This window comes from Oncorhynchus gorbuscha, linkage group LG02, assembly GCF_021184085.1.
Source record: "Oncorhynchus gorbuscha isolate QuinsamMale2020 ecotype Even-year linkage group LG02, OgorEven_v1.0, whole genome shotgun sequence".
In the NCBI taxonomy this organism is placed as follows: domain Eukaryota; kingdom Metazoa; phylum Chordata; class Actinopteri; order Salmoniformes; family Salmonidae; genus Oncorhynchus; species Oncorhynchus gorbuscha.
This window is the reverse complement of record NC_060174.1, coordinates 86,536,394-86,551,779: the sequence shown is the minus strand read 5'-3', so window position 1 is coordinate 86,551,779 and position 15,386 is coordinate 86,536,394. Positions and strand designations below refer to the sequence as shown.

At 42.0% G+C, this 15,386-nt stretch overlaps 1 protein-coding gene across 2 annotated transcripts in view; it reads right to left on the bottom strand.

Annotated features, from left to right (window-relative positions):
- LOC124012081 (cell adhesion molecule 1-like) overlaps window positions 1-15,386 on the bottom strand; it is a 508,450-nt gene that overhangs the window by 60,592 nt on the left and 432,472 nt on the right. The gene's annotated exons all lie outside the window — the stretch shown is intronic.

The window sequence follows — 15,386 nt, the reverse complement described above, 5'->3', positions numbered from 1 at the left end:
AGTGGACGAGTTTGCCAGAATATTTCTCCAAGGGAGAGGTACTTAAAGAGATTTGTATGTTTGGCTTGTCAATAAAGTACATTCATGGATCATGGGATGTCAGAGCTTAGTTGTTACCTGTCCCAAACTCCCTGTGATTCATAAGGCGTGCTTTGACAGGGCAGTTGCTTTCACGTCGTTTTTCGGAACAGTGCACCCATGTTGATTATCTTTGCCAAAGGTGAGACAGGAGGGAGCTTGGGGAGTAGTGGCATGATGCGTTTCTACACTGACTGAAGAAGTCAGCTTGGCGTTAAGAAGAAGAAAGTAGATTGATGAAGTGCCTACAGTTGATCATCATGTCCATGTAAAGGGGTATATTTAAACTGTACTTTACTTCAATACATTAGACAAAGAGGAACAGTTGTAATATACACTAGCGGTCAAATATTTTAGAACACCTACTCATTCAAGGTTTTTAAAGTAAAAAAAAAAACGATTTTCAACATTGTAGAATAATAGTGAAGACATCAAAACTATAAAATAACACATATGGAATCATGTAGTAACCAAAGAAGTGTTTAACAAATATATTTATATTTGAGATTCTTCAAAGTAGCCACCGTTTGCCTTGATGACAGCTTTGCACACTCTTGGCATTCTTTCAACAAGCTTCACCTGGAATGCTGTTTCCACATATGCTGAGCACTTGTTGGCTGCTTTTCATTCACTCATCCCAAACCATCTCAATTGGGTTGAGGTCGGAGGGTTGTGGAGGCGAGGTAATCTGATGCAGCACTCCATCACTCACCTTCTTGGTCAAATAGCCCTTACACAGCCTGGAAGTGTATTGGTCATTGTCCTGTTGAAAAACAAATGATAGTCCCACTAAACCCAAACCAGATGCTGGTTAGATGTGCCTTGAAGTCTAAATAAATCACAGACAGTGTCACCATCAAAACACCCCCACACCTCCTCCTCCCTGCTTTACGTTGGGAAATACACATCCGGAGATCATCCGTTCACCCACACCGCGTCTCACAAAGACATGGCGGTTTGAACCAAAAATCTCCAATTTGGACTCCAGATCAACAGACAAATTTCCACCGGTCGAATGTCCATTGCTCGTGTTTCTTGGCCCAAGCAAGTTTCTTCTTCTTATTGGTGTCGTTTAGCAGTGTTTTCTTTTGCAGAAATTAGACCATGGAGGCCTGATTCATGCAGCCTCCTCTGAACAGTTGATGTTGAGATGTGCCTGTTACTTGAACTCTGTGAAGCATTTATTTGGGCTCTTTAAGTAATGATGACCTGTCATTTCTCTTTGCTTATTTGATCTTTTCTTACTATAACATGGACTTGGTAAAATACTATCTTCTGTTTACCCCCTTGCCTTGTCACAACACAACTGATTGGCTCAAATGCATTAAGGAAAGAAATTCCACAAATGAACTTTTAAGGCACACATGTCAATTGAAATGCATTCCAGGTGACTACCTTATGAAGCTGGTTGAGAGAATGCCAAGAGTGTGCAAAGCTGTCATCAAGGCAAAGGTTGGCTACTTTGAAGAATCTCAAATATAAAATACGTTTTGATTTGTTTAACACTTTTTTGGTTACTGCATGATTCCATGTGTGTTATTTCATAGTTTTGATGTTTTCACTTTTATTCCTGAAAATTGTAAAAATAAATAAAAACCCTTGAATGAGTCGTGTTTCTTAAACTTTTGACTGGTAGTGTACACCGAACAAAAATATAAAAGCAACATTTAAAGTGTTGGTCCCATGTTTCATGAGCTGAAATAAAAGATCCCAGAAATGTTCCATATGCACAAAAGCTTATTTCTCTCAAATGTTGTGCACAAATGTATTTACATCCACGTTAGTGAGGATTTCTCCTTTGCCAAGATAATCCATCCACCTGACAGATCTGGCATATCAAGAAGCTGATTAAACAGCATGATCATTACACAGGTGCACTTTGTGCTGGGGACAATAAAAGGACACTCTAAAATGTACAGTTTTGTCAAACACCACAATGCCACAGACGTGTCAAGTTTTGAGGGAGAGTGCAATTGGTATGCTGACTGCAGGAGTGCCCACCAGAGCTGTTGCCAGGTCAATTAATGTTAATTTATCTACCAAAAGTCATTTTAGAGAATTTGGCAGTACCTCCAACCTGCCTCACAACTGCAGACCACATGTATGGCATTGTCTGCGCGAGCGGTTTTCTGATGTCAACGTTGTGAACAGAGTGGTGGTGGTAGCGTTATGGTATGGGCAGGCTTAAGCTCCGGGCAACGAACACAATTTTATTTTATCAATTTGAATGCACAGAGATACCGTGACAAGATGATGAGGCCCATTTTGTTTTAACGGTATCTGTGACCAACAGATGCATATCTGTATTCCCAGTCATGTGAAATCCATAGATTAAGGCCTAATTTATTTATTTCAAATGACTGATTTCCTGATATGAATTGTAACTCAGTACATTTTTTAAATTGTTGCATTTATTGTTTTGTTCAGTATATTTTGTTGTAATGTATTCTGTTAGACTCCAGGAGGCTTTTTCACCTTATTAAATAGGTACACGTGTGGAGAAGAAAGTAATTCATTATTAGAGAGCGTTCATGTTCACAAAATGCGTCCCTTTGATATTTTAAGTAGAAATCGTGCACCAATATTGCATTTTAAAAGCCTGTTATATTAAATGAAGTGCCCTTTAATATAGACCACATGGAAAATTCAACACGTCACATTTTATATATGAATAAAGACTTAAATTGCCAATTTCAGCATTTTGACATGTCCCTCTGAGTAGTCTCTGTGACTTCTTGGAATATTTTAACAAAGTCGTTTTTGAAGATCATACATTTTTTCATGTGATTATTGATATTTTTTTGTCGCTCCATTTTATGGTCAACCCTTTTATGTGGACTGAATTACTCGTTGGTGTAACCATTCCTTAAAAAGAAAAAAATCAAACATGTCAAACCTGTTACCCATACACAGAATTTTAATTATTTGAACAATTTCAGTTTTTATTTTATTTTTAAGCTTGCATTCAATTGCCCACCCCTGCTACACACAACAAGCTTCAGTACCTCTGTCACAAGGGGATTTATGGCTGATTGAAATTAAATCGTCAACCCTGTTTCGGTCAACACTGTTACTTTTTTGGGAACTTAATAGGAATTCACTATAGTATATATTTTTTATTTAACCTCTTGAATTGGGAAAACATGTTTTTTATTAAGTTGAACATGTGTTCTTCATGACAGAATGTAAAAGTTCAGTGAAATCAAAAGTCACACGACCCAAAAGGGACTCATTTCGTGGAACGACCCGTATTGCTTTGAGAATCCAGCCTGGAACAACTTCAGAATCAAACCAACCCGGCCTTGAGGCGGTCTGCATTTGTACACACTCCGTTAATCTTAGATGACTTTTTGTTGTATTATTTCTAACAAAGAACATATTCCATTCCTATAAACAAAGGCTTGAAAAAAGAATGGCTGAACAGACAAATAGGGGGGGACTATCTTGCGTTGGGAGCCTTACTAACTGGGCTTGTGTCACTGATGAGTTTCACACACGTCGGGAGCTGACAAACTCCAGCTCGGTGGTGGTGCTACTTAATTGGATTTATCCCATAATGAACTGCGAGGGCCCAGCAGATGTTTGGGTTCATCGGTGTCAATAGCTCATTAAAAACTTGGCAGCGATAATAAGATCTATACTTCCCCTGCTTGCCACCCTCCAAACAGGCTCAACTGGAGCAAATATTAAGCAAGGTTTCCTTACAAAAAGCAGCACTCCACACTACCTGCTATTCCAGTGATGTTGTATCAAACGCAGTGGAAGTTTATTGACTTCAAATATTGGAAGCTGAGTGAGTTTCCCTGTTGAGTCACTGTGGTTTGTATACTGGGGCAGATTAAGAATAGTCCCAGAGTTCTTGGAACGGAGGCTGCATTAAAATACTTATTTCACTTCCGGTGTCTCGTTTTTATCCCCTTAGACAACGGAGTATAAACACACCTCTGAAAATTTGCTCAGGTGGATATGACACATCAGACATACACAGACATACGGAGGGGAGAGGCATGCAGGCAACAGGCCAATTAATCCTTTAACCAAAAGAGATGTGTGGGAGTGGCATACTGGCACGTGGGGTGTAGTATAAGAACCTCACTCAAGTCAATGAGGAAAACAGAACAATCTGGCTAATAGAGCTCGAAAAGTATACTGTACTTTGGGCTGTGGATTTCCCTACCAACCACAGCTTTATATATTGGAGAGGAGTGGAAAGTAATCCGGTAAAATCTCATCCTGAGCCCTTCGAAACTCAATAATAGTGCATCCCCTTAAGTTTTGCATATCCAAAGGCTAAAAACAGATTGAGGTTGATAAACTAAATATCCGCGCCCTCTTATGACTAGGCACCGTAGTGCAAGGTGGTATGTCAATAAAAACTAGCGGTTAAAACACAGGTAGAACTTTCGTTCTGATTAAAATCCCTCTTACTCAATCATTCCAGAGATAAATGAAATAAGTATGGAGATGGGTGAATGATGTGACACTACAGCAATAACAAAAACAATAACTGAAGCACACACATCTCCCACTGCCAAAAGAGCACTGCGGGTGGTTGACTCCAATTAAAAGCTAATGAACAGCACAGAGGAGTGACCTCCCCCCATTAATCACCCTGGCAGATAGTAGGCAACTCTTAGCGAGGCGCTGGGCATCCCTCTGTCACCCGCACAGCAATGGGATGGTGCCCGGCACTTGCCACGCAAAGAATTAGAAACCCCCCTACCTCTCCCAAATCTGCCAGCTGCATGATATGAGAAATTATATTGATGGGGGCCTCTCTTAGGAGGAGGAGAGGATGAAAAGAAGAGGTAAGGAAAACAATTACAGTCTCTGGCAACGGCACCAAGATAACAATGGCCGTTGGAAGCCAACGGCACACCTGCAGCGAATGCTTGTCTCACGCAATCAAGGGGCGGACAATTACGCATTAATAAACGCTGTGTGGGGTTGCGAGGGGAAATGTCCCTTGTCGGGCCCACTCATGTGTTTTGAATGGCATCTGTTCGTATGTTAACCTAATTGTGTTCATTTTCATTAGAGGGAGTGAATAGCACGGAGACCCCTCTGCAAATTACTGTAGCCCATCTTCGCTGGGGTAAATCAATGCCATCTTGAATCATGGGAAGCAGTACAATTTCCTAATTATGCAATTGTATGTTATTCAACCATAAAGATGGAGAGAAGCTATCTCTTCCATATTGAAGGCTGATATCGACACAACAGTGTTAGTCCTGATTACCAACGATGACTAGACAGCCTAAAGGGAGGAGGTGAGGGCCCTGGAACAGTGGTGCTGGAAAAATAACCTCTCCCTCAACGTCAACAAAACAATGGAGGTGTTCATGGACTTCAGGAGACAGCAGGGATAATGGCGCCGGAGAGGATCGCTGCAGTTTTACGAGCTCCTAACCAACTGTGCTATTTTGTTTGTTTTTTCACATTGTTTGAAACTCATTTTGTACATAATGTTGCTGCTACAGTCTTTTAGGACCGAAAAGAGCTTCTGGACATCAGAAATGTTTACTCACCTCAAACTGGACAAATATTTTTTTTATTAATGAGTTTGGTCCTGGTCAGTCCCTGGTGAGAGAACAGATGCTGCTGGAAGTGGTGTTGGAGGGCCAGTAGGAGGCACCCTTTCCTTTGTTCTAAAAAATTATCCCAATGCCCCAGGGCAGTGATTGGGGACATTGCCCTATGTAGGGTGCCGTCTCTCAGATGGGACGTTAAACGGGTGTCCTGACTTTCTTTGGTCACTAAAGATCCCATGGCACTTATCTTAAGAGTAGGGATGTTAACCCCGGTGTCCTGGCTAAATTCCAAATCTGGCCTTCATACCATCATGGCCACCTAATCCTCCCCAGCACACAATTGGCTCATTCATCCCTCCTCCTCTCCGCTGTAACTATTCCCCAGGTCATTGCTGTAAATGAGAATGTGTTCTCAGTCAACTTCCCTGATAAAATAAGGGTTAAAAATGTAAAATAAAAGTCAGACAAAAAGGATATACTGCTTTGTCAAGACAAGGACCAAATCCCTGTCATCAGCGTGAAGAAAAAAAGGGGGAGGGCGGGGAGCCTTGTAAGAATTTGCCGACGAGTAGGTAAACCACCACTCCCCTCCGTATTAATGGCCACTGTGCAGTCATTGGAAAACAAACTGGACGATCTGCGATTAAGACTATCCTACCAACGGGACATTAAAAACTAATATCTTATGTTTCACTGAGACGTGGCTGAATGACAACAAGGATAATAAAGACCTGGCTGTCTTCTCCGTGCATCGGCAGGACAGAGCAGCTACGTCTCTCTTTCTCTCTCAGAGGAGGACCTGAGCTCTAGGACCATGCCTTGGGACTGCCTGGCCTGATGACTCCTTGCTGTACCCAGTCCACCTGGCCGTGCTGCTGCTCCGGTTTCAGCTGTCGGCTGTGGAACCCTGTCCTATTCACTGGACGTGCTACCTGTCCCAGACCTGCTGTTTTCAACTCTCTGGAGACAGCAGGAGCGGTAGAGATACTCTGAATGATTGGCTATGAAAAGCCAACTGACATTTACTCCTGAGGTGCTGACCTGCTGCACCCTCGACAACCACTGTGATTATTATTATTTGACCCTACTGGTCATCTATGAACATTTGAACATCTTGGCCATGTTCTGTCATACTCTCCACCCAGCACAGCCAGAAGAGGACTGGCCACCCCTCATAGCCTGAGTCCTCTCTAGGTTTCTTCCTAGGTTCTGGCCTTTCTAGGGAGTTTTTCCTAGCCACCGTGCTTCTACACCTGCATTGCTTGCTGCAGCTGAAATATCAGCTGATGTAAGAAAGGCTTTATAAATAAATTAGATTTGATGTGGCAGGGCTTGAAAAATATTAAGGACTACAAAGGGAAACAAAGGGAAACCCAGCCACGAGCTGCCCAGTGACGTGAGTCTACCAGACGAGCTTAATGCCTTTTACGCTTGCTTTGAGGCAAGCAACACTGAAGCATGCATGAGAGCACCAGCTGTTCCGGACGACTGTGTGATCACGATGTGAGTAAGATCTTTAAACAGGTCAACGTATACTTATTTTCCACCATAATTTGCAAATAAATTCATAAAAAATCCTACAATGTGATTCTCTGGATTTTTTTTCCATTTTGTCTGTCATAGTTGAAGTGTACCTATGATGAAAATTACAGGCCTCTCTCATCTTTGTGGGAGAAGTGGGAGAACTTGCACAATTGGTGGCTGACGAAATACTTTTAGGCCCCCTTTTTCTCCCCAATTTCATGATATCCAATTGCGATCCAGTCTCATTGTTGCAACTCCCCAACGGGCTCAAGTCAGGCGTCCTCCGAAACATGACCCGCCTAACCGCGCTTCTTAACACCCGCCAGCTAACCTGCACCAATGTGTCCGAGGAAACACCGTTCGCCTGATGACCGAGGACAGCATGCAGGCACCCGGCCCGCCACAAGGAGTCGCTAGAGCCTGCAAGTAAATTCCTGTAAACCATACCCAGTCTCATCTGGGCACCATAGCCTCTACAGGCAGCCAGTTTAGTTCCTGAGAGCAGATTATTCTGGAGCTTCCACATCAGAAGCTTAGAAGCGCACCCAAACCAGGAAGAACTACCGTAGTCAAAATGGCATTGAATGAGGGCAGTGGCCAGCAATAGCACTACCATTTATTGAGTGTAAGGGAGCAATTACTTTTTCACACAGGGGAATTGGGTATTGGATAATTTTGTTAATTAAATTAAAAAATAAGTATATATATTTTTTGTTATTTGTAAACTCAGGTTCCTTTTATCCAATATTAGGTTTTGGTGAAGATCTGAAATGTTTCTATATTTCAAAACGATAGGTGGTCATTGGACTGAGAGACTGTCAAATCAAATGAAAACCGGCCGTCTTTTTGGTGCGTAATGATGGCTGTCCTTCGTAGGCTATTTGACGTGTTGAAAAGCCACTATGTAGTGTAGAATGATGAAACAAAGTTTGGTTGCTTTCTAGAGTGTCTAAGGATTGCACAGAAACCGAACTTGACTGGGTGATACAAAGTTTAGTGAGATTTCATAGATAGTTTTTTTGCAAGTAGAAAGACTTGGATCGTGTTAGGATATAAAAATGTATTTTATCAAACAAAACTACCGAATGTAAGTACATTATATACAGTCAGAGGTGAATGAATCAAACCAGTTGCCTTGATAAGTGTTTTGTTGTTGTGCACTATCCTCAAACTGTAGCATGTTATTTTTTCGCTATAATTGCTACGGAAAATTGGACTGCAGTTAGATTAACAATAATTTAAGCTTTCTGACCATATGAGACATGTCTATGTCCCGAAAAGTTGGCTTTTGTATACAACGCCGCTCTAGTCAAATATCGCATATATTGAGCAGCAATATTGGGACACTGATCCAGTAAAGGTTCATTTGTGGAATATCTTTCATTAGGTAGGGGTGGTATACAGAAGATCGAGACCTATTTGGTAAAAGGCCAAGTCCATATTATGGCAAGAACAGCTCAAATAAGCAAAGGGAAATGACAGTCCATCATTATTTTAAGACATGAATGTTAGTTCATACGGAACATTTCAAGAACTTTGAACGTTTCTTCAAGTGCAGTCGCAAAAAACATCAAGCGCTTTGGATGAAACTGGCTCTCAAGAGGACCGCCATAGGAAAGGAAGACCCAGAGTTACCTCTGCTGCAGAGGATAAGTTCATTAGAGTTACCAGCCTCAGAAATTGCTGCCCAAATAAATGCTTCACAGAGTTCAAGTAACAGACATCTCAACATAAACTGTTCAGAGGAGACTGTGTGAATCAGGCCTTCATAGTCAAATTGCTGCAAAGAAACCACTAGTAAAGGACACCAACAGGAAGAAGAGACTTGCATGGGCCAAGAAACACGAGCAATGGACATTCAACCAGTTGAAATTTGCATCAGATGACCTGGCCTCCACAATCACCTGACCTCAACCCAATTGTGATGGTTTGGGATGAGTTGGACTGCAGCGTGAAGGAAAAGTAGCCAACAAGTGCTCAGCATATGCGGGAACTCCTTCAAGATGGTTGGAAAAGCATTCCAAGTGAAGCTGGATTAAGAAGGCACGCATGTTAATTGAAATGCATTCCAGGTGACTACCTCATGAAGCTGGTTGAGAGAATGCCAAAGCTGTCATCAAGGCAAAGGGTGGCTACTTTGTAGAATCTCAAATCTAAAATATATTTCTATTAGTTTAACACTTTTTGAGTTACTACATGATTCCATATGTGTTATTTAATAGTTTTGATGTCTTCACTATTATTCTACAATGTAAAAAATAGTAAAATTAAAGAAAATCCCTTGAATGAGTAGGGGTGTCCAAACTTTTGACAGGTGTGTGCCTTTCCAAATCATGCCCAGTCAAATTAATTTATCACAGGTGGACTCCAATCAAGTTGTAGAAACATCTCAAGCATATTAAATGAAAACAGGATGCACCTGAGCTCAATTTCAAATCTCATAGCAAAAGGTCTGAATACTTATGTAAATAAGGTATCTGTTTTACATTTTTAATATATGTGCAAATAATTCAGAAAACCTGTTTTGCTATGTCATCATGGGGTATTGTGTGTAGATTGCTGAGGATTTATTTTTATTAAACCCATTTTAGAATAAGGCTGTAACGTAACACAATGTAGAAAACGTCAAGGGGTCTGAATACTTTCTGAAGGCACAGTATATATTTATGTATTGTTCGATACTACTGCACTGTTAGAGCTAGGAACACAAGCATTTCGCTACACCCGCAATAACATCTGCTAAATATGTGTATGCTGCAAATAAAATATGATTTGATCTGATTCTATACATTTGCATGTTATGCGTGTCACAGTAGTCACTAGCCATGTCTGACATGATCTCATAGTCTACCATTGATCTCAGGCCGCCTTGCAAATTGAAGTGCCAGCCCGAGCCCTAACCAGGAGCAATGAACGAGCACAAGACCCTGGTTAAGAATGGGCGTTGGAGGAGGTTGTCAAGATGAGAGAATTTACGACTTCATTATAATGGCTGGCTGATGGGAGTGGGTCTGGCAGGACTGCACATGTTGTTTTCCTGCAGCTGGTGTCCTGTAGATTTTCTCCAGTTAGGCTGCCTGATTGTGAGTCACATCTGATGACAAAATATGTTCCCCTATAGTAGGTTAGGGTGTGTATTAGGAACCGGTGGCTCTTTATTTGCGACAATGTTTTTCATGATGTTTTTCATCTTCCAAGCCAGATTGTAGATACAGCTGTAGGATGAAGGCTAACAAGGTTACTGTAAAGGGTCCGATACATTTTTACAGCTTTGGCTGTGTGTCTCCTTACAGGGGGCATTAATACTGTACCGGCCACACAATAATACAACTTCCATTTCCACAAACTGTTAGCGACACTTGACTCAGGTCGGGTGTTGGTGGTTGGGATAAACAAAGCTCCACTCCAGACCAGTTTTGTAGAGTGTATCGCCAACAGCAGCAATGGTTCTTCAGCGCCGATGCCAGGAGCTGGGAGGAGAAAACCCCTGGAAGGAGGAGGAGGTGGAAGTCTTAGGGAGCCGAGAGGAGAGCGACAAGCCGCAGAGCACCGAGGACTAAAAGGCAGAGCTTGGGAAGGAGGGAGGTCCTGTTAATTGGGTTAACGCTGGCTCTGTAAACTGGTTAAAGTCCTGGGTGCTAGATCTCATTCGACTGCAGGGCCGCACCGATTTTCCTTTATCCACGGGCCACTTGAAGAAATGGGTACCGGGGAATGCATTCTTTCTCCCGGTAACCAGGTTAGTGTCAGCTGCACTCCCGGTGCTCTCCATCACTTAGTTTCACAATAGTTGAGGAAACAAACGTATCAGAGGTATAGGGGCCAGTGCTACATCTGTTCTGCCTGGTGACTGAAGGGAGGCAGGATGGGGAGGGAAAGGGAGGCTTCTTGACTTACTGTACGTGGCTTTGATTGGTTCAGGAGTGAATGGTAAATGATGGAAGGGGGGGAAAGCCTATAACACATTACATTTCCAGACCACTCGAACCTAGAGGATATTGAGCCTCCCACTGAGCATACTGGGACAGTAATAACTCAAATGGATTTCCTATTGTAATTTCCCACAACTTAACCAGCAGGAAAGTGCATTATAGTGAAAACATGTAGTACCAGTGTAGCTAGTAATACCTGAAATAAACACTTAACTACAAAAATCTCTGAATGTCACACACAGATTACTCACTTTGCAGATTTGTTTGATTTTTTAAATTATGTATTTTGGCAGAACCCTGAGGTACATTTTCATAATGGCTCAGACAACATTTGTATTACATGTGTGTGCATCTCTGTTTGTATGTCAGTGTGTGACTCGCTTGCCATCTCTGATACGTCGGGGCTGCTATGTTTGTAATAAGAAGATGTCTGTCTGTTAATTTGAAGGGGAATGTGTGCAGCTACATGCAGATGCCATCACTGCCTGTCTTTGAGTTGATAGCTGGAGAGAGGGGAGGATATTTCAGTGTCAGTGCGTTCGCTTCGCTAACATTTTGTCACTCCGGTGAATTTTGTGCTCACTTGCATGTGTGTGTTAGAGGAACGTGGCGCAAGATTAGGCGCAGACAGCCCGGACCCTGCATTGTCCTGTACATCCCTTCATTACCAAGTTTAATGTGGGACCTGATGCACGACTGAATTACAGTAGGGCTGAATGGTTAACGGCACCCTATTCCCGATATAGTGCACTACTTTTGACCTGGACCCACAGGGCTTAGATCAAATGTGGTGGACTATGTAGGGAATATGATGCCATTGCGGGCACTACCTAAATGTTAGAGCGGGGGTGCAGAAACCAAAGTCATCAAAGAGCAGACAGAGCCTCTATTATCATAGCTCTCTTCCCATTAACATCAGCCTCTATCTTTTGTTGTTTCTCACAGTAGGAGAGGAGGGAAAAGGAGAGAGCGCTCTCACATGCCCAGAACGGAGGTTCAAAGCTGGTGGAGAGATGTGGAAAAAACCCTGGTGCAATTACCAACCACAGCATTTAAACCTTGAGCTGAGGCTAACTTTTGGAACACAAGCAGTGAGAAGTGGGAGAAGGAACCGGGACTCGCTGATCGTCATATATTGTCTGTGATGGCAGAGTGACTGTGTTCACATACACTAAATGTTTATGAATACAACTCACTCACTGCCCATCTCTCTATCTTTGTCTAACACTTAACATACAGACACACATTCCATAGCTTCATCTATCAATCCAAACGGCTCCGTCCATAAACACATTTAACAAGGGCAAAAAAAAGGTGGAAAAAACGCTTCAGTCTTTCACGAGCCTCGTTGTTTTACCACATTCGTCATTAACACTACCTCCTGCTCTTCCATTATTCAGCAACTCATTCATCTGTCAGGCAACAAGCCCTTTTTCAAAAAGGTTATTCTCAGTCCATTAATGCCCTCTGAAAATAGCAGCCAAATTATTTCTCCCGCAGGCTTAGTAAGGCTCAGTAAGCTATATCAGCCGAGTACATTTTGCGGAGGGAAAATGGCCAGATTAGATGGTAATGTCCTGCAGGGAAGGAAATGTCATTGGAATCAATGGTATTGAACTGTGTTCAGATAACGCTGTGGGGAGAGAGAGAGGGAATGAGAGAGAGAGAGAGAGAGAGAGAGAGAGAGAGAGAGAGAGAGAGAGAGAGAGAGAGAGAGAGAGAGAGAATGGGGGATAAAGAGAGAGAGAGAGGTGGGTGGGAGATACGTACCATGAATATAGAATATCAGAGGGAAGAGAGAGAGATAGGGGATGGGGGATAAAAAGAGATAGACAGAGAGAGGGTGGTGGAAGGTACGTACCATACACGCAGAGTATGTACATTACCAGTCAAAAGTTTGGACACACCTACTTTACTTTATTTTTACTATTTTCTACATTGTAGAATAATAGTGAAGACATCAAAACTATGAAATAACACATGGAATCATGTAGTAAAACCCCAAAAAGTGTTAAACTTATTTTATATTTGCATTGATGACAGCTTTGCACAGTCTTGGCATTCTCACAAGCAGCTTCATGAGGTAGTCACCTGGAATGCATTTCAATTAACCTCTCTGAACCACCCAGCAACGCTGAATAGCATAGCGCCACAGTCAAAAATATTACTAGAAAATATTAATATTTAATTTAATTTTACCTTTATTTTACTAGGCAAGTCAGCTAAGAACAAATTCTTATTTTCAATGACGGCCGAGGAACAGTGGGTTAACTGCCTGTTCAGGGGCAGAACGACAGATTTGTACTTTGTCAGCTCGGGGATTTGAACTTGCAACCTTTCGGCTACTAGTCCAACGCTCTAACCACTCGGCGACCCTGCCGCCCCATATTCATGACATCACAAGTGCAATATTGCAAAACAGAGCATAGCCTTTTGTTAATCCACCTGTCGTCTCATATTTTAAAATTATGCTTTACAGCGAAAACAATAAAAGCGTTCGTTTAAGTACACTTAACATCAGGTAACTTGGTCACGAAAATCAATCAAATTAATCGTTTAACTTTGATGATCTTCAGATGTTTTCACTCACGAGACTCCCAGTTAGACAACAAATGTTCCTTTTGTTCCATAAAGATATTTTTTTATATCCAAATACCTCCGTTAGTTTGCTTAGTTATGCCCAGGAATCCACCGGAAAGAGCGGTCACGACAACGCAGACAAAAATTCCAAATGATATCCATAATGTCCACAGAAAAATGTCAAACGTTTTTTATAATCAATCCTCAGGGTGTTTTTCAAATGCAGTGGGGCAAAAAAGTATTTAGTCAGCCACCAATCGTGCAAGTTCTCCCACTTAAAAAGATAACAGAGGCCTGTAATTTTCATCACAGGTACACTTCAACTATGACAGACAAAATGAAAAAAAAAATCCAGGAAATCACATTGTAGGATTTTTAATGAATTTATTTGCAAATTATGGTGGAAAATAAGTATTTGGTCACCTACAAACAAGCAAGATTTCTGGCTCTCACAGACCTGTAACTTCTTCTTTAAGAGGCTCCTCTGTCCTCCACTCGTTACCTGTATTAATGGCATCTGTTTGAACTTGTTATCAGTATAAAAGACACCTGTCCACAACCTCAAACAGTCACACTCCAAACTCCACTATGGCCAAGACCAAAGAGCTGTCAAAGGACACCAGAAACAAAATTGTAGACCTGCACCAGGCTGGGAAGACTGAATATGCAATAGGTAAGCAGCTTGGTTTGAAGAAATCAACTGTGGGAGCCATTATTAGGAAATGGAAGACATACAAGACCACTGATAATCTCCCTCGATCTGGGGCTCCAAGCAAGATCTCACCCCGTGGGGTCAAAATGATCACAAGAACAGTGAGCAAAAATCCCAGAACCACAGGGGGGACCTAGTGAATGAACTGCAGAGAGCTGGGACCAAAGTAACAAAGCCTACCATCAGTAACACACTACGCCTTCAGGGACTCAAATCCTGTAGTGTCCCCCTGCTCAAGCCAGTACATGTCCAGGCCCGTCTGAAGTTTGTTAGAGAGCATTTGGATGATCCAGAAGAAGATTGGGAGAATGTCAAATGGTCAGATGAAACCAAAATATAACTTTTTGGTAAAAACTCAACTCGTCGTGTTTGGAGGACAAAGAATGCTGAGTTGCACCAAAGAACACCATACCTACTGTGACGCATGGGGGGTGGAAACATCATGCTTTGTGGCTGTTTGTCTGCAAAGGGACCAGGATGACTGATCCGTGTAAAGGAAAGAATGAATGGGGCCATGTATCATGGGATTTTGAGTGAAAACCTCCTTCCATCGGCAAGGGCATTGAAGATGAAACATTGCTGGGTCTTTCAGCATGACAATGATCCCAAACACACCACCCGGGCAACGAAGGAGTGGCTTCGTAAGAAGCATTTCAAGGTCCTGGAGTGGCCTAGCCAGTCTCCAGATCTCAACCCCATAGAAAATCTTTGGAGGGAGTTGAAAGTCTGTGTTGCCCAGCAACAGCCCCAAAACATCACTGCTCTAGATGAGATCTGCATGGAGGAATGGGCCAAAATACCAGCAACAGTGTGTGAAAACCTTGTGAAGACTTACAGAAAAGGTTTGACCTCTGTCATTGCCAACAAACGGGATATAACAAAGTATTGAGATAAACTTTTGTTATTGACCAAATACTTATTTTCCACCATAATTTGCAAATAAATTCATTTAAAAAATCCTACAATGTGATTTTCTGGATTTTTTCCCCTCATTTTGTCTGTCATAGTTGAAGTGTACCTATGATGAGT